The 24,288-nt window shown below is 34.3% G+C and overlaps 1 long non-coding RNA gene across 1 annotated transcript in view; it reads right to left on the bottom strand.

The window, feature by feature from the left end:
- Positions 1–22,638, bottom strand: part of LOC141566178 (uncharacterized) — a 34,515-nt gene extending 11,877 nt beyond the window's left edge. Inside the window, exon 1 of the long non-coding RNA XR_012489246.1 lies at positions 22,604–22,638. This is a non-coding gene — a long non-coding RNA (uncharacterized LOC141566178). The remainder of the gene's footprint in view (positions 1–22,603) is intronic.
- Positions 22,639–24,288: the final 1,650 nt, after the last annotated feature.

Genomic DNA, 24,288 nt, shown 5'->3' with positions numbered 1-24,288 from the left:
TGGGGAAAGGAGTCTGGGAAGATGGTGGAGTAGCTCAGAAATTTCAAGTTCTTCAGGTTTCCTCCAAAAACAGAACAAATTTGCACCTCAGAGCAAATACAGTCTGGTGGAAAAATAAAGAAAACTCAGGACAGAAAATGGAAATACAAGAAAGACCTCAAGAGTGCTTTTAATGGGTGTGAAGTGCAAACAATTCCAGGCTAGTTCCACAGAAACAGCAAAAGGAAAACCTTGGGGTTAGATACCACAGGTGAAACCACAGCTCTGGGACAACATGGGATGGAGTCTGAGTCCAGGATGGCTGAGGGAACCTCTGCAGAGTAGGAGTGTCAGAGGAAGAAGAAGAAGAAGAAGAAGAAGAAGAAGAAGAAGAAGAAGAAGAAGAAGAAGAAGAAGAAGAAGAAGAAGAAGAAGAAGAAGAAGAAGAAGAAGAAGAAGAAGAAGAAGAAGAAGAAAGAAAGAAAGAAAGAAAGAAAGAAAGAAAGAAAGAAAGAAAGAAAGAAAGAAAGAAAGAAAGAAAGAAAGAAAGAAAGAAAGAAAGAAAGAAAGAAAGAAAGAAAGAGAGGTGAAAAGGAGAGAGCTAGAGGCACTAGTCCCCCAAACCCAAAATTATTTACATTTATAGTTCTCATTAAAAAAAAAAAAAAAGAAGAAGAATCCAATCACAGAAACTTACTATTGGAATAGGAAGATGAGAGCTCATCTTCGGGGGAGAACAATGAAGTTAAAAAAAAAAACAAACCTTTTCTACCCCAAAGAATAACATTAAAGGGCTAGAAAGAATCTATAGAGCAACTCAGAAAAGGCTTTAAAAATAAATGAGAGACATTGAGGGAAAACTAAAAATAAACAAATAAATCATCCAAGAAACACAAGAAGATTATGAAAAAAGTAAACCTACTTAAAAAAAAAGAGAGATACAGAGTCTTAAAAAAGAAAATAATTCTTTGAATATTAGAATTGAGTAAGGAGAAGAAATAACAAAACAAAATATAAAGAATGAAAAAATAAAGCATAATCTGAACCATCTAATAAGAAAAACAATATATCTGGAGAATGGATCAGGAAGAGAGAATATAAGAATAATTAGACCTATCTGAAAGCTGTATGAAAAAATAACTGCAACACAATAATAAATAAATAAATAGATAGATAGATAGATAGATAGATAGACAAACAAACAAACTAATTAATTAATTAATAAAGCAAGTAAATAAAACATAAAACAGATAGATAGAGCAAAACAATTGTCCTTGGAATGACAGAACAGGAGGAGAAAGCAGAAACTGAACAAAATCACCATCTCAAAGAGATTCTTTGAGAAAAAATATATAGGAATATTATTACCAAATTTTAAAACTCCCAAATCAAAGAGAAAATTTTGCAAAGAAATAAACAAAAAAACTTCAAATATGTTGAAGCTACAATTAGAATTGTATAAGATTTGTGAGGCAGGCCACAATAAAAGAGGGAGGTGGTGAAGTCATATATATTGGCAATCAATAGAAGAACTAGGTCTACAGCCAAAAATACATATCCAATAAAATTATCCATAATATTTTTTCTTCCCACAATTTTTTCCTTTCTTTTTCAAACTTGTTAATTATCTCATGAGCATCTCTCATTTCTTTCCTCATTTTGTCTTCTACCTCTCTTATTTGCCTTTTGAAGTCTTTTATGAGCATTTCCAAGAAACCCCTTTGACCTTGAGACCAATTTATCCCACTCTTTGAAATTTCATCTATAGACATCCTGTGCTCATCTGAGTTTGTGTTTTAGTCTGCCCTGTCACCATAGGAGCTTTCTATGGTCAAGGTAATTTTTATTTTGTCTACAATTATTTTATTTTATTTTATTTCATTTTATTAAAGCTACTTATTTTTAAAACATATGCATGGATACTTTTTCAACATTATATGGTCAAGATTCTTTTCTGTTTCTTGCTCATTTTCTTTCCTTTTCTTTTAGCATTTCCTCTTTTTTACTTTTTCTTCTCCTGGGATAAAGATAATATTGTTCAAACTTCCTTTGCAGCTCTGAAGCTTGGCTTTGAGCATAAAGGTCCCTTGTGTTTGCAGGGGTAGCTTTGATTTCTCTTTTCAGGAAATAGCTTGGTTTCCCAGAGTCAGCCTTCTGCTCTAGGACTGGAAGCTGCCCCCCTGCTGTGTTCCTCTCCTGAGCCAGGACTGAGGGTCTTATTTGTTTATTTGCTCTGATTAAGACCCTTTCACCAGCTTTCCCAGACTCCATCTGACCTGTTCTGAGCATCCTTTTCACCACAGTGAGACTGACCATTTTTGAAGTTTTTTCAGTCTATCTTGAGCTGGAGAGGAGTTTCATTCTATCAGACTCTGTTCAGAGCTTTGATTTCTATGTCGTTTTGGAAGGAAACTGGATAAAGCATTTTTTCACACTTTACCACTCTCTTTGAGGTATAATTTGACTATTTTGACTTCTTCCATTAAATCCCTCCTTTTTCAAGGAGACTCGTATATCCTATTTGTGAAATCAAACGGGGTCCCTAAAAAGTATCAGTTTGTCAGTCAGCAAGTATTTATTATTTACTATGGACCAGGCAGGAAGCTAGGTGGTTCACTGGATAGAGAACCAGGCCTGAAGTCAGGAGATCTCTCTTCCCAAGTTCAAATCTGGCCTCAGACACCTTACTGTATGACTGTCCCATTTCTCTCAATTTCCTCATGTGTAAAATGAGCTGGAGTAGAAAATAAATGCCAAACTACTCTGAAATCTGCCAAGAAAAACCCCAATGAGGTCACACATCCCCAGCAGCAACAACAATGTGTCAGGCTCTGAATTGACACAAAGAAAGGCAAAAAGACAGTTCCTGTTCTCAAGGAGTCTATAATCTCATGCTAATAATTAAATATGTATTCCAGAGGTTGATGATAGACATCTCTATGTCTTGTGTTTGCCTGTTAATCTAATATTAGGGAAATATTTTAATATATATGTATTTCAGATCTTTTCCTCAGAACTTTCTCTTATCAAACTCCTAGCCATCTTCTCTCACTTCTCTTGAGACAATCATGTGGGGAAGGAGGGAAGTGTCCAAAAAGAAAACTTGTGATGCATGATTCTGATATTCTTTGAATTGATGATAATACTGCCTATTTGGGGTGGGAGTTGGAGACTGTACATTACCTTAAATGGAATTGTTGCTCCCCTTTATCACTGAAAAATTCAAGGGCAAACTATCCTCTACACTCATCTCATTCAGGGAAGAAAAAAATAAAATATGTTTGTGAGAAACGGTTTGCCTTGTGTCTTGATTCTCTCATCCTGAGACAATTTTTTCATTTTTTTCTATTGAATTATTCTAATCTAAAATGCAGGAAAAACCAGACCCTTCAGTTTTGTTTTTTTTCTGCACAGTTAGTGTCTAAGGCCAGATTTGAACTCAGATAATCCTGTTTCCAAGGTTGCACCACCTATTGGCCCCTGTTTATTTTTCTTTCACTACTTCACTTTTTATTTCTTTTTAGAATCATTTGTGATTGATAGCATTGTTAGAATTTCAGCTTTCTCACTTCCTAACTGTTTGATATTACATCCTGGGCAAGAGCCACTAATGTAGAAGCTTCCCAGAGATAGGGCTTGCTCTGAGCCAAAAGGGAAGGATTTTCACCTCACATTATGACTGGAAAGGATGCTACTACAGAGGACACTTACCACAGTGAATAAATACAATTCCACTTGGAATCTTTGTATGAGCTACACACAGAGCTCAGACACAACTATTCCTGTGTGGCATTAAGTAAATTACTTAAACTCTTTGGGTCTCAGTTTCTTAATATGTAAAATCAGAATTGGGCTGAATAGCCTAAAAGATAATTTCCAGCTCCCAATCTACAAATAGCATAATCTAAAAGAAGAAGGTTTGCATGCTATCTTTAGGAAGCAGGGAAAAGGGAAAAGGAAAAGCAAGAGGACTTGAACAGGAAAAGAGAAATAATGTCATCAGAAAATAATGATAAAACCCCTGCAATTAAAGTCATGGTCTTTCTTGTGGAACAAAAAAGAGGGAGTCTCAATGTAAATAAGGTTGGTCACATATAAAATATAATCAGATGGCATAGAGAGCTTTGGTTACAAAAACTGAAGAAACATTAAGTAAGCTGAAAATACCCTCCTTGAACTGATGGGAGAGTCTTTGGAGTGCAGTAATATTGACACAGATTAGAACATGCTAAATCACACCTTACACTTGTGCTAAAGGTTCTTTAGCTAACTGTCATGCACACCATAATATTTAGAAACTTAACGAACAAACCAATTATTTTCCTATCATCCCCCACATGTCACCACATTTTAAAATTCTTGTCAATTAGTGTGAAGCTTAAGATAATCTGAAATAATTAAAACTAAATGACAGAAGGAACCTAATTTTCACTTCCTCTTTTAGCAGAAAAAAAAAATAGTCACAGCCAGCTCACTAGAATTATTCTAATTTAACTCACCTACCTTGCTCAAAATGGTATTTTTGTCCATCACAATTTCTACTGTCCTTTCCTAAGGATATCTATCATCTCCCGAAAACCAATTAAGTTTAATTGTAGTGGAGAGGTGACTCTTTTTCCAATTCACATAAAAACTTTAATAGCATTGAAGCACTTTTGGTCTGGTCAGTTTTTTTGTAACCCCACCCCTGTTCAAGTGAACTGACGTGAGCTTGAAAGATGGCTCTCTGACCATGAGTGACTTGTATGTGGGGGTCACACATACCGCTGGTATGAGGTCCTGCTCAATCTTTTTCAGGGTGGTTCACCCACCTTTGGTGTCCACCTCTCAACCAATTCTAACCTGTGGCTCAAAGAAGCTGAGCATCCAATGCAGAAAAACCCATTTTGGCAGACAGGGCTAAATCAGGTTGAGGATAACCAACAGACTTCAAACTCATTGGGAAATTAGGGGGATGACTACCCACAAGCATATGAAAACTTTGCTGGTGAAATGGACAGATGAGAACAATTTCTTCTAATGGCCATAAAGGTGGATGCAATAGGTTCTGTGTAGTGCTTAGAGCTTAGTCAGACATTCAAGAGCCAAGGTTATCCACTGCATCCTGAGTCATCACCAATCATATTGATTTTTGTCTTGCCAATGGACTTCAATGACTCCAGAAGAGCAAGTGAAATGGATGACTTTGTGCGACTCTCTTTATTTAGCTCTAAATTATGAATGAGTCAAGACATCACCCAGGGATGTCACTGATGCTCTTCAAAAAGAAAGGATAAGTGACTGAGAGACCTTTGAGCCACTATCTACTATGTAGGAAGAGACAAAAGAGAGAAAATAGAGAATGATCTCATAGGAAGATTCCAGTCTTAGTGATGCGGGTTGAATGCTCTCAATTCCTGGTGGTCAAAAGGTTAGTGGCAATAAGAGAGCTGTTAAAAATCCCCTTTAATCAACCGTAGGTTTAAAGTGAAAGAATTCACTTATTCCCGAATTATTAGTTGCAAAATGAAAGTTTATTGTTGTATAGAAATCAGTGTGCTAAGGGACTGACTTCTATAGTGGCAGAGGTCTATTGGAAAATGGAATTTTACACTGAGAGAATCAGTGGGCAGGGTCCTAGCCATCTGCAAAGCAGCTTAGCTCTAGGAAGCTGTTATATTGGGTATCTTGACAGGGACTGGGACAGCCTGAGCTGATCAGACCAGGACTCCTCAATTGAATGAGAGTTTAGAATTTCTATGGGAGTTGATTTGCCCCTGAATAGTACTGCTTCCCTTATCCTGGGAGGATGGGCTCTGTATGTAGACTTCTTGGAGCCTGGGAGATCCTGACCTCTGAGATCAGAAAAGGGGACACAATCTCTAAGAGTGATAATCTTTTTTTTAATAGTTCTTATCCACCAGATACATGCATGGGTAACTTCACAACATTGACAATTGCCAAAGCCTCTACTCCAATGTCTCCCCTCCTTCCCCCCCTCCCCAGATGGCAGACCAACCAATACATGTCAAACACGCCAAAGTATAAATCAAATACAATATATTTATATACATGTCCAAACAGTTGTTTTGTTGTACAAAAAGAATCAGACTTTGAAATAGTGTATAATTAACCTGTGAAGGAAATCCAAAATGCAGGTGGACAAAAATAGAGGGATTGGGAATTCTATGGAGTGCATAGTCATCTCCCAGAGTTCTTTCACTGAGTGAAGCTGGTTCAGTTCATTACTGCTCTACTGGACCTGATTTGGTTCATCTCATTGTTGAAAATGGCCACATCCATCAGAATTGATCATCATATAGTATTGTTGTTGAAGTATGCAATGATTTCCTGGTTCTGCTCATTTCACTCACCATCAGTTCATGTAAGTCTCTCCAGGCCTTTCTGAAATCATCCTGCTGGTCATTACTAAAGAACAATAATATTCCATAATATTCATATACCACAATTTATTCAGCCAATCTCCAATTGATGGGCATCCCTGTAGTTTTCAGTTTCTGACCACCACAAAGAGGGCTGCCACATTCTAGCACATACAGGTCCCTTTCCCTTAAGAGTGATAATCTTAAAGGGAACACAACTTAACAGTTTCCCTCCCTCTTCATTATCAGTCTCTTAGATTCTATGCACTAGAAATTATGGGACATATTGGGGTGCCAGGTTTTCTCACCTATCCACAGTTCCAAAAAACCCATTTCCCACAACAAAATGTATACCCTACTATCTCTTTTTAAATTGTCTTTCTGCTTCTGTGTGTCTCTCTGTGTCTCTGATTCTGTGTCTGCCAAGTCTCTTTGAAGAGGGAACCCCAAAACTCTTAAAATCTTTGAAGGAGAAAATCTCCTTCAACTCTGCCTCAGTGAGGGACCCCACCCCACAGCTTCTTCTTATCTAGGTGGGGTTGATTCAGTCCTGAAACTCATTGAATTCAATTCAAATTCCAGCTCAAGCTGAAACCCAGCGATAAGCCAACTTGGGCTGTCCCAATCCCCACCAAGACACTCAATATAATAGCTTCCATCAACTAAAGTCCTTTGCAGATAGACCTTGGCAGCTCCCTTGCTGCCAGGACTTTCTGTCCACTGAGAACTGCATTCACTCAGTGCAAAATTCCATTTTGCAATAGATCTGCCACTATAGAAGTCAGTCTCTTTGTCAACTGATTTCTGTCCAACAACAAACTTTCATTTTGCAACTAATAATTCAGGAATGAGTGAATCTCCTAAAAACTCCTAAAAACCCATGGCCAATTTAAAGGGTATTCTTAACAGCTCTCTTATAGCCAGTAACCTCCAGACCACCAGGAATCTAGACCACTAGAATAGCATCAATAAATGCTTATTCTTTCCCTTCTACTTCCTAATAGCCCTTTTATAAAAAGCACAACAAGATTTCCAATCATCCAAATAAGAGAGAAGGGGTTGAAAAAGAAAAAGCTTAAAAAATCTCAAAGGGAAAAAAAAATCTACTGTCACAAGTGAAGAAAAACAGTTGTGAAAAAGAAAAGAGGAAGAAAAGAGTATAATATTTCAGAAGTCATATCAAAAGAAAAGATTTTTGTCATTGGATGAAAGCATCAGGAAGCTACTTGGAAGTCTTCTTATCCTAGAAGTTTACTAGGTTGTTAGACTTCTAGAAGAGGAAATAAATTCCATCTCTACAGTTCCTTCTTCTGACTGCCTGGTTCTTCCAAGAACCTCCATTTTAAGGAAAATACCCCAGTCAGTCACATCTTTGTTCCTTTCCAGGCTCCACTCCTGACTCTCCAGGCTTTCTCTACCAATCTCCAACATTCTCTCCTCCCAGCTGTCCACCTTTATTTTGTGTTTTTAAGGAAAAAAGAGGATAGGGTAAGAACAGGATATCTAAACTTGGAGAAAGGGAAATTTGTTACTATCCTTCAAAAGAACCTGAAGAGGATTAGTCATAGAGGTCATGGAATTCAAGAGACAAGAGACTATCCAAGCAGAAGGAATGGTCAACAATATCAAAAGCCTCCAAGAAGTCAAGAAAAGCATGGGTTTCACACTTAAGAAATTAATGATGACTTTTGAGAGTACAGTTTCAGTCAAATGTGGAATCAAGAATCCAGATTACAAAGTCATTGAGAAGTGAGAAAATGATGAGGAAGTAGAGGCAAGAATTTTTTGTGGCCCATTCTTTCTAAGAGTTTAAAATTGAAGAGTAGAAGAAATATGGGATAGTCAATAAAGTATATAAAATTACCATGTGTCAGTAAAGGCCCAGGTGAGATTAGATAGCCCTAACTGGATTCAGTTAGTAATTTCATGACTTCCCTCAAGAGCAGTTAGCCACTGAGATGCAGTAATAGGAGCAGTAGGAGAAATTACTGTAGTTATAGTCATAGTAGTCAAGAGAAAATATATTGAGAGTAAATTTAAAAATTACCAGGTGGTAGTAAGACAAAGTAAGTTAAAAAGACAAAGAGGTTAAAAAAAGAATTGAAGGATTAAGGGCAATGCATAATTGAATTGGTTAACTAAATGATCAAAAGAGAGCTGAAAATATTGGAGATTATAAAAAGGATTAAGAAAAGTTTGGAAAACTGTAGGACATACCTCCCTCTTGGAGAGAGGAAGATGCAAAGCAATTGCTAAAATTTTTTGAATAAATTCTCTCATAAATACAAACAGTTTTTTAAATTAAAATAAAGTACAAATCAAGGTCAATAAAAGCAAAATGAACATGGATAATTTGTTCTAATAGAACAAATAGAACATTGATTGCAGTGCAATGATTATTTAATATGGTATCCACAAATGAGATTAAATTTGAATTGACTTGTGTCAAATACTGAAATTGTCATCATCAACATCAAAAAATCATCAGCAATGCAGATTGTGGATCAGATGTATTGTTGCCATATATGGCTGCATTTGTCTCAAAGTATGGAAACTTGTGTAAAAATTAAAATTACAAAAAATTTCTGTGATATTTCTGAATGTCATCCATTTTGGCAGTAAAATATAATTAACTGATTTCCTAAAATCCTGAAAGTTTTTTTAAAAAAACATTTTTTAAATAACTCAAGTATGGAGGTAATTATTTGAAATTTTCAAAAATTAAATTTAAATTTATTGTGAATTTAATTGTCTATATCTAGAGTAAAATAATAGTCCTTTGTAATAGTTAAAAACATAAATCCATTTGAAAAGAAAGTCCACTGGAATAATTGGAACTAGAAAAAATTGAAATAGAAGAAATATAGAAAAACAAAGTAACCCAAATCCAGAATATATAATCTAAATTCACCACTACAATTCATAAGTCCTGTTATAGATAAAGAGGACAATAATGTTTTAGTTGCAGAGAGGATGAAACTTGACGAATTTAAATATCTTGAAAATGAACATGTAGAATATGTTGGCAAAAATAGAAAATTTTACCAGAGAAAATTAGATTCTTTAAATAAATGAAAATCTTTTTCTAAAATCCTATTTGCAATATCAAAAGTACAATTTACTTTCTATAAAGTTGTGTTTAGAGATTTAATAGAAAAAAATTATTTATGGTAGTCCTTAGGCAAAACAATGCTAAGCCAAACAGATAAAAAGAATCACTAAATCATTCTATTTGAATTTAACAAAATAGAAAGGAGAAATATCCATGTTTGAAGACCTTATAAGCAACTGAGAAACAAAAATCCTTGTAGTTGCAGTGCAAGTGGATGAAGCATCAGGTGTAATACACTCATTTGATTACATATCTACTGAATTGGAAGATTTGTATCCTCTGCAAATTTATTGATGGCAACGTCACACAAGAATAATATTTGTTGTCATATTGATTATATTAAAAAAAAAAACCTTTCTCCTACTTCTACCTATTTTAAAATTTTTGTCATAAGAATTGAGCAGGGAGGATAACTTGGCAAACCAATCAATACAGAGACCAAGGTGGCATTGTACATACTATTCCACATCCCTATCTCTTCCTTATCCCACACTCCAAGCTCTGGACAAGGAAATGTATTTTCACATTTCTTCTTTAGGCTAAACATGGTCATTATAATTTCACAACATTTAATTTCAGTTATATTGTTGTTCCTTCAACTATATTTTCCTAAATTATTGTGTAAATTGTTTTCTTGGTTTGCTTACTTTTGTTTTGTCATTTTTCAGTCCTGTTTGACTCCTCATGACCATATTTGACAGCAAAATTCAGCAAAGATATTGGAGTAGATTGCCCTTTCCTTCTCCATCTTATTTTACAGATGAAGAAACTGAGGCAAATAGGGCCAAATTATTTACCTAAAATCACATAGCTAACAAATTTGAGGCCAAATTTGAATGTGGGAAGTTTAATAGTTCCAATTCTAGGCCTAGCTGCCCTTAGACTTATTTTACTTTGTATTAATTCATATATCTTCCCACATTTCTCCATAGTTGCCCTATACATCATAACATTCATGTAACTTGCTTTATTGTTTGCCAGTTGCCAAATAACTACTCCCCTCTCCAGTTCTCTGCCATTATAAGTAGTGCTACTATAAATTTTAGAGTATTTGTGAGATCTTTCTTTTTATCATGACTAACAGTTGAATTTCTAGAACAAAGAGTGCAAATATTTTAATCATTTTAGCATAATTCCAAATTGTTTTCCATAATAATTGAACCAATTCATAGTTCTACCATTAGTATATTAGTGTAGCTATTTTTCCACAAGCCTTCTAACATCGTCTATTACTACCTTTTATCATATTTTCCAGTTTATTGAACATAAAGTTAAACCACATTGCTATTTTGATTTGAATAATTTGGGGTTTTTTAATGAAAATCATATAATGTGGGAGAATTATATTGAACTCCTTATGGAGGGAGCTAAGTAGATGTCAAGATGAAAAACAGAACTAGAAAATATTAGTTTGAAATGTAGCCCCTATAATTTGGTCATATTGTGTGCTTTACAGAGAAGCAATTATATAAAGGAATATGAACAAGGACTTACATATATTTTTTCAAATTATTACAAACATAATCAAACATATAAAAAGAGTCCATTAAAAGGAAGGTTCTTTGCAAAATTGTGTGGGAGCAAAATACATTGTACTTCTATCTAATTGTAAAATATGCTGGTTTTCTTTTGCCAAAGTACTTGAAAGGGTGCTTGAGTTAAAAGCAATAATTTCCATTTTTATTAGTAGTAGAAAAAATGAAATTCATTTAATAATGAATATCCTCCTAAAACTTGCACTTTGGGTAGATAATTCTGAAAAAAATAGAATACTCTAAACAAATCAAGACAAAATCCTGATTCCTACTCTGATCCAGAAAGATAAAGCTAAAACTCTACACAATAAATTTACCCCAAAAAAATTCTTCTAAAAAGTTTCCCACTTATATGAATATTATGGAATATTATTGTTCTGTAAGAAATGATCAACAGGATGATTTCAGAAAGGCCTGAAGAGACTTACATGAATTGATGCTGAGTGAAATGAGCAGGACCAAGAGATCATTATATACTTCAACAACAATACTATATGATGATCAATTCTGATGGACGTGGCCTTCTTCATCAATGAGATGAACCAAATCAGTTCCAATAAAGCAGTAATGAACTGAACCAGCTACACCCAGTGAAAAAACTCTAGGAGATGACTATGAACCACTACATAGAATTCCCAATCCCTCTATTTCTGTCCACCTGCATTTTTTATTTCCTTCACAGGCTAATTGTACAATATTTCAAAGACCGATTCTTTTTGTACAGCAAAATAACTATTTGGGCATGTATACATATATCACAAAGAGTCAGACATGACTGAAAAACAATAATAGCACTGCTTTCAAAGATTGTTTTCTGGATGAAATGAGATAATATACATAAAGTGATTTGCAAACTTTATAAATGATAACTATTATTATTATAAAGCCTATGAATTATGAAAGGGCTGATGGGGAATCGAGGAGGAACTATAGACCACAGTCTTTATCCCTTTATCCCTCCATAGCCAAAACTACCACTCCTTTAATTGTATTATTTCTCTCACTAGACTGTCAAGAATGCAAGAAAATAGAGCTACATGAAAACTGGATAAGTGGGGTGGCTACCTCTTTAGAGATCCCCTGTCACTGCCCCCCATGACAGCATACAAGCCATGGATATTGGGCATAAGTACCAGTATAAGGGAAACTCTTTATCTGAATTCTATCAATTGCAGCTTTAAAATGGCAATTACAATTGAGTGGGTTACTATCACGATGGATGCTTGCCTTGTTCTGAAAATGTTTTCTATGATTTTTCCTTCACTCAAAGCTAGAATAAAATAATTGAAGGAGGAACCTAATCCCATTTCATTAAGAATCCCTGAATCCGCCTGCATTTGGATTGGGTAGGCTTCATAGCCAAGAAAATGTCTGCCTCTCTAGAAACTCTATTTCAGGGATACCCTAGGTATGGTATTCTTTCTCTCTGGCCACCTCTGTTACAATCTCTTCACTAGTAGACTTGCCAGTAGTGGTAGTCTTTCCTTGTACTACTTTCCTAATACTTCTTCTTCCCTTTCTCCCCTCCCCCTTTCCACTCTGCCCCCTTTTAGAACCATGACCTATAATCAAATCACTTCTGCCTTTATTCCTGGATAGGATGTATCAGTTTCCTCCCTATGGTTTCACTCACGAAAAATTTCTGAACCAAAGTGTTCCTTTCTGGAAAATATTCCTACTCCCATTAGACTAAAAGTTTATTGAAAGAAGAAACTGCCTAACCTTTTATATTTATATTCCCTAGCACTTAGAACAATATTTGGCACAAAATAAGTACTTAATGAATTTGTTTTTGTTCATTCACTCATTCAACTAAATTGTCCTTAAATTCAACTATATATTTTAACCTGTTTCTTTAATAGCACAGAGTAGAGTTTTAATGATTTTTCATCAATACCTGCACTGTAGGCAGGACCATCTCCAGTCATGCAGTTCTAAATCTTGCCATTAGACTTAGACCTGAAAGAGAAAGTTAGACTGGTGACTGCACAGCTCTCCCTCACTTAAATCCAATTCATTTGTCACTAATAGCATCACCTTTTTAAAGATCATGGTCTTCAAGAATAAAGGACAACAACAATCTAGAGTGTAGGGACCATTCCTCACCTCTAAAAAAGGCTGAACACTTAAAATCATCCAATCCAGAGTACAAGCACTCTATAAAGGAGTAAGAAAAAAAAAGAAGAAGAAATGATAGAAGTCACCAAAATCAGCAAAGGGAATGCAAAAAAATTACCATATGTAGAAACTGAAATATCTTTAGAAAGAGAAAGTGGGTCATTGGGGAGATCTTTTCTGAATTTTATATGGATAGTTTAAGAAACCAAAGGAGCTAAAATATTAGAATTGAAAAGATACTCTAGTACAAATTCATTTAAAATATGATGAAACAGAGTTTTAAGGAAGTTAAATTATTTGGTTTAAATCATTAAATTATATGGATAAAAAAGTAACAGAGCCAAAGTTTGACTTTAATATTCTATGATTCAAAAATTCAATGTTTGATTGTTTTTGGTTGTTTGATTTTTTTTCCCCATTGCGCCACAATTCCTCCTAAAAGTCATTTTCACAAAATAATAAAATATCTGAGCTAGAAGGAATCTTAGAGATTACCTAGTTCAACTGTCATTTTCATTTCCTCATTTTGCAAATGAGGTCCAAAGAGATCAGATGACTTTACCTAAGGTTTCAAAACCAGCTGATCACCAAGCCAAGACTAATACTCAGGTCTCAAATTCTATTTCATTGTTCTTTCCAATACCTAAATTTTTTTCTCTCTGATAAGGAATAGAACAAGGAGAAAAAGAGGAAGGGGAATGAAGATTGTTTCTAGAAAATAAAAACCCAGCCGAACAAAAGGAGTGATAGACAACACAATTTATGGATTAAACAGCACATATTTTTCCCTTTATAGCCCAGTGTTTTGTTTTGTTTTATTGGAAAAGACAAAGATCTTTAAATTTTAGAAATAGCCTACCTTTGATCAGTTGCTGTCACACAGGCAAAAAAAATCTCCATAAATATAAAAATAAGAATTATAATATTAATTGCATCTTTCATTCATGTCCATCAATTACCAGCTTCTCATGCCTTAAATAGCATCCTTCTAAACAGATTGCTTAATTAGCAAAGCTTCTCAAGAAATATGATTCAGGTGAAAGAAAATGACTGCTTTTAAATGTCTTTGGAATTAATTCCAAAATGTTCCAATGCTGACTTTGGGCCCTCAAAGAAATTGGAGTTGAACCCAGAGAACAGAGCATCAGCAACTCATTGTTGAAAGTCAAATCCTACCCATCTTATTTATAACTAAAGTGAACCTACTGTGATGCCAGCAGCTTCACCCTAATAAATGTGTAAAGCAGGAGATATGTGACATGATAGGACTGTAGTATTTGCCTTTGAGGAAAATTAATTTTAATGTTGTATTATTTAACTATTAATATTAATTTACAATATTATTTTTTCTGTCAAAAGTCCATCTCAGCCCTAGTTTAAAGAAAACCTTTTTCCAGTCAGTTCTAGCTAAGGAATGTTATTGCATTAAGTGTCTTCTCAAAGCATCAGCTCATTAACTAGTCTGGGCTGGCTCTCACTGAATCAGAATCTGTCTACTATTTATTCTATAAACAAGACCCTGTTTGCATTAGACCCTTGGGAGGAAAAAGGAAAAAATGAGCTTGAGTTCTTGGTCCCTTCATTTGAATTTGGGGTAGTCTAGCTCATGAAAGAGAAATAAAATCAAAGAGAACCTGATTGGGATGCCCAGATTGCTAAAAAAAAAAAAAAAAAAAAAAAAAGGGGGGGGGGGGCTTAAATCTCATGACTAAGTCTCATTTCTCAGGCAACCTAACCCATCTTGATGGTGACATAATCAGCAGGTGTTGAGAGCTCAGCCCATAACCTCATTAAATATTAACCAATATTGATTGCCATTCACTTGTCAGGGGAGGACACTATCAGAAGAGTGAACAGGTTTATTGTTTTTTGTCCTTAATTTTGGAAGAGCACCAATAATAATACCATGAGGATAATGTCTTGATTTTCACATGAATTGGATTTACATTAGGCAGAGCTGTCAGCTGCATTCTCCCCTTCAGAATCTTCAAAGTCTAGTGACAAGACAAAAATCAAGGAGACTAGAGATGGCCCTGGATGCAGTGAGTGACCTTGGCCTTTTAAAATTAACTTCTTTCCCAGCTCTCAGTTTGTCTGATGCAATACCTATTCGATGACTATTTTGAATGAGACAAAAGATTGTCTAATTTACTATCACAAAAATATCCATCTTACTGTTTCTTATCAGAATAGTAAACATTGCAATTTATACTCCCATCATCCTGATCTATATTTTGCCACTCTGGCTCACTTAAATCCAATTCACTTGCATGTCATAGCATTACTTCCCTGATGTCACCTCTGCTAAAACAAAGGACAACCACAATTTCTGTGAGTGAAGCTGCCCTTTAGGAACCAATTGAACTGAGTAATAATAGCTTTTCCTTCCTTCCTTACCTTCTTTCTTCTTTATCTTATCCTTACCTGCAGGAGCTCAGCCCAAAGAGATGTAATTTTTTAAAGGATCAATGAAACTTTCCAGGATATCTTAGAATTTATCAACTAGATTTCTTTCTTAAGGACTATGCCTTAAACCCAAAATACTCTTGTTCTTATTGATTGAATAGATCCCAGGTCAAACTCCAACTGGTCATGGTTTGGGCCCTGATTGACTCAGAGTGAATGTTAATAGCAATTCTTTCTGTTTTGGCTAGACACCCTAAGGGTTACCTAACTAATTTGTATTTTTCTTTTTTTACTTTTTTGACACCTTCATTTAAATCCAACTCACTTGCACCCATGGATTCACCTCCCTAACTCAAGGTCCTCTACCAGAACAAAGGAAAAACAACAACAAAACCATCAAAACCTAAACAATTAGTCACCGAGGCTTTGATGGGAAGGAGGAGAGGGGGGACTATTATTGGCCATTCAATGAAAGTCAGAGTGATTTGAATTTAAAGAAAATGTAGTTACATTTGAAACACAATGGGCTTTGTAGAAGTATGTTTTTTCAGACTTATATTTCAAGACGTCATAAATGAAAACTGCTCAGGGCAAAAAAAAATTGTTCCAGCTTCTGAAATAAATAAATACATAAAATGTACTTAATCTAGCACCCAAACCCTAAAAATAAGCAACCAAAAATTATATTTCTATTGACAATGTACCTACATGTAAGTATATGGCACCCAAGTGCAAGAGGAAGAGGAGGACATAATAGCATTCTCATTTTCTATTCAAATTGGCAGGTTAGATAGAACAGAGAGATTAAAGATGACCCAAAATGCTGCCATTTTTGTCTTTGATTACTGATTATTGACCATTAATTTATTCATTACCTAGTCTAATTAATCAATTGATTTTTAATACCTGGAAACTTTGACTTACCCCATACCTTATAGGATTGCTGTGAGTATCAAATGAAATAATGGATGTGTGGGACAATAATGACCACAAAAATAATCAGAGACTCTTTAGGTAAGAAAAAAGGCAAAAAGGGACTTATTACGATCTCTTGAGAAAGGACAACAGAGAGGGTGTTGTCAGTAAAGCAGTGCAAATCACAAATTGCAAAACACAAGATTAAAGAGACCAGAAGTCCCCATCCACTTTGAACACTCTAAATATGGAAGTCTATCCTAGAAACAAACAAAAAAAATTAGTAAATAACAAACTCTTAATTTAAATTTCCCTAGAAAACTTCTATGTAAGCAGATATTCTCAGATGAGAGAATTCTGTTACCTGAATTCCCAAAGCCATCATTGCATTTAAAAGATGTACTTAAATACTAATTAAGAGGTGGAGAGGAAACAGGAGGGAGAATGTTCATCCAAGACAATTGAACACCTGCAGCTTTTTAGCCATATTCTCATGAGAGGTCTTCACTCAGTTTATCCCATAGAATCGATATAATGAACTTCACAAGCTTAAAGTGTTAGAGAAATTTTATTTATTGTTGTCTTAATTATAATTGTCCTTGTTATAGAGATTATCAGCATTATGACCAGAGACAGCTAGTTTGATCATCGGTCAGGCAGGGAATAACAATAGAGTTTACATGAGTAAGAAGCAATAAGCCAATTTTGAGGCAAAAAGTGGAAGTGATATTTAATGTGGAAAACAAGTAGATTCTATTCAGATAGATAGAACATTTATTAAGTGCTTACTATATACCAGGCACTATGCTAAGTTCCAGGGATATAAATGCAAAAAATAAAAAATAAAAAACCCCTCAACTCTCAAAAGATAACTGGACAGTAGAGAGGAGGACCAAAACTTCCATTACTAGGGAGAAAGTGGAGAAGCAAAGCCAGGAGTGAAGGCATTATTACCCAGGCACCTTAAATATGACCCAATAAATGATCAACCAAAAGAAGGGGCAACAGCATCTCCTGAATGAGAAGGCTACTGGAAAAGACCTTGTCTTTATATTTCATTTGTGTTATTTGCATAGTTAAGTGTAAAGCCCAAATTTATCCCCACAGCTTAGAAATTAAATTGCTAAAATGACTGGATTCCCTAAAGAGACATCATGAGATAAGTGTGTCTGTGCCTTTTACCCATTTTGCTAAGTGACAAGTAGGAAGTTTCATATATATATATATATATATATGTGTGTGTGTGTGTGTGTGTGTGTGTGTGTGTCTGTGTGTCTGTGTGTCTGTGTGTCTGTGTGTCTGTGTGTTTCTGCTTTCTCTGAAGATCTAGTGTCCTACTGGTACCATGACTATAATGGAAGGTAAAGTGTTTTCAAGTAAGACCTTAGTGTTATATATTGGATATGTGCTTTGTCAGAAACTCCATTCCATCACTCGAGGCATTTGAGGGCCCAGACGTGACAAGAGAGAAAAAGAGAAATCAAATGTTGAGATTTCATCTTTAGGATTTTGATAGGGAGTCACACTAATTTAAGACCAAGTTCATACCCCTTTCATTTTCGGTACTATTTTTACTTTAAGGACCAAGAAAATGGAAAGGAAAATTTCACAGAGACAAAAGAATTTTGGAACAAAATAAAAATTCAACAAGAATTTATTAAATATCTACTTTGTCCTAGATATTATGCTAGGTGCTAGGATACAAAATGAAATATCCCCTGGCTTTCAAAGAGTTTTCAAATGTCATATAAATAAGGTGCTTAAGGAAATTGTAAAATTTGATTGGCCCTGATATACCTCATACACTATCGAGAAATTATTCTTGTAATAATCTCTGGTCTTGATATAGTAACTACAGTTTCAAAGTGATCTCATTTGATCCTCACAACAATCCTACAAAGTGGTTAGTATATGTGTTCCGTTTTAGAGTTGAAGAATCTATGACTTATAGAGATTAAGGTCAGGCATCTGGGAAATGACAGAAAAAGATCTCAAAGTAAGACCGTCTAAGTCCCAAATCTAGCCCCCTTCTATTACACTAAGTGGAAGTTTAAGGGGCAATTAGGTGGTATGGTACATAGAATGTTGTACCTGTAGTCAGGAAGATTTAACTGACAAGAGTTCAAATCTGTCCTCCTCAGTTTCCTTATCTGTAAAATGAGCTGGAGAAGGAAATGACAAACCACTCCAGAAACTTTGCCAAGAAAACCCCAAATGGGTCAGATATGAGTGAAATGACTGAACCACAATAGCATATCCCATCTGTCAACTAATTAATTCCTCTGGACTATATATACTCCTTTTTAAATTTAATTTTATTTATTTTTATTATATTTTGTGGGCATGGATGAATAAAAACCATACCATGCATCCTTCTATTCATCAGTCCTTCCTCTGGAGGTAGATAGCATTTTCTTTCATAGATCTTTTGTAATTGATTTGAATATTAATAATACGTAGAATAATTTGAGTATTCACAGTTATTCTTCTAACAATATTGTTACTATATACAATGTTCTCTTGGTTCTACTCATCTCACTCTTCATTATTCCATGCAAATCCTTCCATGTTTTTCTGAAATCAACCTGCAATTAGTATTTCATCGCAATCATATACCACAATTTGTTCAGCCTTTCCCCATTTGATGCATGTCCCGATAATTTCCACTTCTATAGCAGAGAGCTGCTATAAATATTTTATTACATATAAGTTCTTTTCATTTTTCCCTGATCACCTTGGGAAACAGATCTAATAGTGGTATTATTAGGCAAAAAGATAAATATACAATTTTATAAGTCTTTTGGCATAATTCCAGCTTATTCTCTAAAATGGTTGGATCAATTCTACCAATAGTGTCCCAATTTTTTCCAGATCCCTCCCAATATTTGTCATTTTCCCCTTCTATCATTTTAGCCAATCTGAGAAGTATGTGAGGATATCTCAAAGTTATTTAATATATATATAGTACTTTTTAAAAGAAAATTGTTTTATGTAACCTATACTTGATCCCTAAAAATATAATATATGTATGCATGCATGTATGTATATATTTATACAGCATAAATAGTCCCTTAACCATTTCTACATTTCACAAAGCAGTCAAGATAGAAGTAGACCTCTCTATGTGAAATCTACTTAGGATTATTGTATTTACTATCTTTGAATACATGGACCAGGGTATAATTTTTTCTTTCTGCTTATCAATATAGCCAAGAGATAAATAATCAAACCTATCAGTAAGACTGAGTTACTATGATTTTCACCCTAGGGAAAAATTTGTTTTTTTAAAATGTCTTTTTATCTGAAAGAATACACTAAGCAGAGTTTACATTTTTAAAATATTCCATGTTTACAATATTGATAAGAGCTCATTTATGTTATTTGCAAGCACAAGTAGTTATAAAATCACAAAATCTCAATGTTGGAAGATAATACAAAAGCCATCTAATCCAACCTGGACTATTGCTGCCCTATTCCCACTGCCAATCATAGTTTTGCCCAGAAAGTATCCCCAAAACTGAGCATACCTGCCCCTTTTCATGATTGTATAAGTTAATTATCAATTCACCATGAAAACTCCTAAATCTTTTTCTGGTGAATTATTGTTTAGTCATGTCTCTTCCATTCCCTGCTTTTGAAGTTGAATTTTAATTAAAGTATAGAGCATTGCTTTCATGTCTGTTAAATTTCATCTTATTAGATCAAACTCAATTCTTTAGCACCTAGTAGTTCTAAAATTTTTTGGTTTCAGGACTTAAAAGTTATTGAAGATCTCTCTCTCTCCAAAAGAGCCATTATCTATGTGAGGTACATGTATTGATACTTACCACATTAGAAATTTAAATGTCTTAGAATTATTATGAAAATAGTTTTGACCTCATGGATCCCCTGAAAAAGTTCTTAACAACCCCCAGGAGCACCCAAACAATTGTTGCTCTAGCCTTTAAGATCTCTTTGAATTCTAAGTTTATCATCTGTAGGTTAGCTATACTTCCTATTTCCATATCATTTGCAAATATAATAAGAGATCATCTATGTCTCCGTTCAAATCATTGATTAAAACTATTAAGTAGCACAGGAAAAAACCCTAAGGTACCTTGCCATTGACTTGTAAATTCTCATTAATCCAATAACTATATTTTGAGTTTCACCATCTAACCAGTTCACAATCTATCACATTAAGCTTTCCATCTTGTGCTTTATCAGAGTAGGATGAAAGGGAAATGAGATATTGGAGAAAGGGATCCAGCTTGTCAACAAATAAATTTGTCATACACAAAGGATTCCAGGATCAAAGAAACTAAGGTAATCCAATGCATCCTGGACCATTGCTGGTTGTCTTGGTTTTTGTCTTGCCCCTAAACCTCAATGAATAAGGAAGAAAGAAAGAGGTTCAAGATTTTGTGCAACTCTGCATCATTTAAATCCAATTTACCAGCAAGACCTCTTCAAAAACTAAGAACAGGGGAAAAAAAGACTTGATCAAATGCTTTGCTTAAATCTTAGATAAACTATATCTAAAACATTCTCCTGACCTGGCTGGACATCATGTAAGACAGTCACAAAAAAAAAAAAAAAAAAAAAAAAAAAAAAAAAAAGGTAGTCTGGCATTACTTCTTCTTGAATAAGCCGTACTGGCTCTTAATAATTGTTTCCTAAATATTCACAAATTTCTAGAATTTTGACAGGAATAGAAATAAAATTAATTGGCCTGTAGTTTGTAGACTCTACATGCTTTTATAAAAATTGCAGTATTTGTCTTTTTCCAGTGTTCCATTATCAGCAACCTTTCAAGAAAGACTACTGATAATAATCTAGAATGAAATTCATCAGGGTTTGAATTTACTGCAAGCAGAGGAATGCTCTTTTAGTTTCTTCTTAATTTTAACTGCTGCTCATCACTTTATTCTATCACTCCTGGTCCAAAAGTCACATTCCTTGGCAGTAGAAAAAAAGAGAAAAAAGCAAAATAATTCTAGAGTAATTTTCTATTTTTCATTATTATTATTTTTTTTCTTTTTTGATGCCATAGAAATTCTGAATGGGTAGAGGCAAAATCATTTATTTGATGATTTATATTCTGATGTTAAGAGATGGCTGAATAGTAGGGGACAATGACCAACAAAAACAAAAAACAAAATTAAAAGACATGGCTAGAAGTTGCAAAGAGACTTGATTTTGGCTTAATAAAAAGAAAAACTTCCTAACAATTAATTATCTAAAAGTGGAATGGATTGTCATGAGTTCCCCTTCACTGGAAGTCTTTAGGGAAATTCTAATTCATTTTAGGTATGCTTTGGGATGAATTCTTTTTAGGTATGAGTTGAAATAGACTGGTCCTTGAACTTCTTTCTAACTCTGGGATTCTGAAGGCATAATCCTTGCCCTTATGGGGATTTCAATATGATAAAGGGAATGAGATTATTTATACACATAACTATAATTCAATTGGGGCAACCAGTGGCAAAGTGAATAGAGCACTGGGCTTAGAATCAGGAAGACTCATTTTCCTGAGTACAGATCCAGCTTCACATACTTAATATCTGTGTGACCCTGAGCAAATCACTTAATCCTGTTGGCCTTAATTTCTTCATCTATAAAATGAGATAGAAAAGAAAATGGTTAATCATTCCAATATCTTTGCCAAGAAAACCCTAAATTGGGTCATAAAACGTTAGACATGACTGAAAATGCCTAAACAACAAAATAATGCAATTACAATATAATACATAAAAAGAGTAGTCTGCAGTGCTATGAAAAAAAAAAAAACAACATTCCATGTGAAGATAAAAATAATACAACTTTAGAAGACAACTTTGAAATTGTTTTGTTTGGCTAAATCTATTTCCTACATGTTTGTCTTTTTTTCCCCCTTTTTCTAATGGAAGGAAGAGGGAGATCAAATAATATTTTCATTAACAAAAAAACAAAATTATACTTAAAACTGAAAGCAAAATTTTCAATCTCTCCCCTACTGTCCCTTCCCTACTTCATCATCATGAGAAAGAAAGCATGATTTAGCCTATTAGTGTCATTTCTATGTCTATCCAGTTCTGGCTCAGTAGCCCTTAAAAGGCTTTTTCATCATGATGCAGCAAGAATAGAAATAATAACCAAATACTTATGCTTTCTCTGAAATGAAGGCAAGCACTACATATTTATAGAAACAAGCTCACCAAGTCTTCTACATGAATAGGCAGGCAGATGGATTGGGGGACTGAGGTTTGGGTCCCCATTACGTGTGAATTCATAGAGGAATTCACAAAAGATTAGTGATGTCATAGTGGGAGACTTCAAGTATTGTAGCTGCCTCTACCAACACAAATCAAAACCAATCCATAACTTAATAAATCTCAGGAATTGCCTAAATAACTTAGATGATTGGTCAGAGGTCAATAATAAATCAGTAAGAATTTATGAAGTGCAATTTATGTGTCTATTAGGCACTTTTCTGGGATCTGATTTTAAGTAGCTAAAAAGTAAAAACCCTTACATCAACATAGACATATATATGATCATTTTGGGTGAAAGAACATTAGTGGAGAGCAGAAAAAGCATGGTGAACTGAGTCTTTAAGTTTTTATTGATATCTTCTGTTTTTTATGTAATTATAGTTATCTCTGGTATTCTTCCTGCTCTTCCTCCCAGAAAGTTTTCTCATATAATAAAATGTTTTAAAAATAGTTAAAACCAAAAAGGAGATGAAAACCAGCAAAACTGAAGAAAGCATTGAAAAAGTCTGAAAACATGCAAAATGTATAATACCTTTGGATCTTCCACCTTCACAAAGAGTCAGGTTGGAGATGTTCTAATATATCTCTTCATTCAAGCCATGCCCAATCTATATAATTTTTATGCCATTAATTTTTGATTTGTGTATGTGTAATTGCTTTTCTTTTTTCATTTACAGTTATTATTGTTACATATACTGTTTTCTTGGTTTTCTTTACTTCACTTCGCATCAGTGCATGTAGATCTTTTCATGTTTCTCTGTATTCTTCACATATATTTTCTTTTAACACAGTAATATTCCATTCTATTCTATTCCATTCACTGGGCTATTCATGTTTCACATGTTCAATTTTTCCTCAGTTACCTACTTTGTTTTCAATTGTTTGCTATCACAAAAAATATTAGTATAAATGTTTTGCTATATATATAAAAACTTTCTTCTTATTGGTAGCGTCCTTGAAGATATAAGCCTAGTAATGGGGTCTGTAGTCCAAAGGACATGGCTATTTTAATCATTTTATTTGTAATAATTCCATCTTTGGTTATCGGATTTCTTAAGATGAACATATCTTCTTAATATATAATAATATTCCACTCCCACTTTTACTTGTATTATTTCTTTTGAATGACAGCCATGTTCCAGTCATGGGTCTTATCCCACCAAGCCTCAGTGATAGCTAGAAAATCAAATTAAATAGACCCTTTAGTACAAATTTCTCATTACCCAAATTTTATGGAATTAAGTGTAGCATCCTAAACCATAGATTTTATGCTGGATTCTTCCTGGATTTTCTCTCCTGTGAATTTTTAAATATCCCTAATTGTTATTCTTCTTATACTGTGTACTCACAAGGGTACAAATTTTTGTTATTGTATATAGAAAAAAGTTTCTTCCTTTTCTGTCCTTTTTAGTTTACAATCCTTTAAATTAGCTATACAAATTGCAAAGCACTGTATAATTATCTGGCTTGTATTGTTGCTGTTGTTTACAAGACTCAAAATAAATTTATTTTTACCTGTTGCTGTTGCATGGATTCATTCCCTAGTCAGAAAACTGTCATTACTTGTTTTAAGCTAAGGTCCAGAAATTCAAATCCCATTCTCAAGCACCATATTTTTTTTATCCAGA

This window comes from Sminthopsis crassicaudata, chromosome 4 (assembly GCF_048593235.1).
Source record: "Sminthopsis crassicaudata isolate SCR6 chromosome 4, ASM4859323v1, whole genome shotgun sequence".
Taxonomy (NCBI): Eukaryota; Metazoa; Chordata; class Mammalia; order Dasyuromorphia; family Dasyuridae; genus Sminthopsis; species Sminthopsis crassicaudata.
This window is presented reverse-complemented; position numbering and strand designations above follow the sequence as displayed.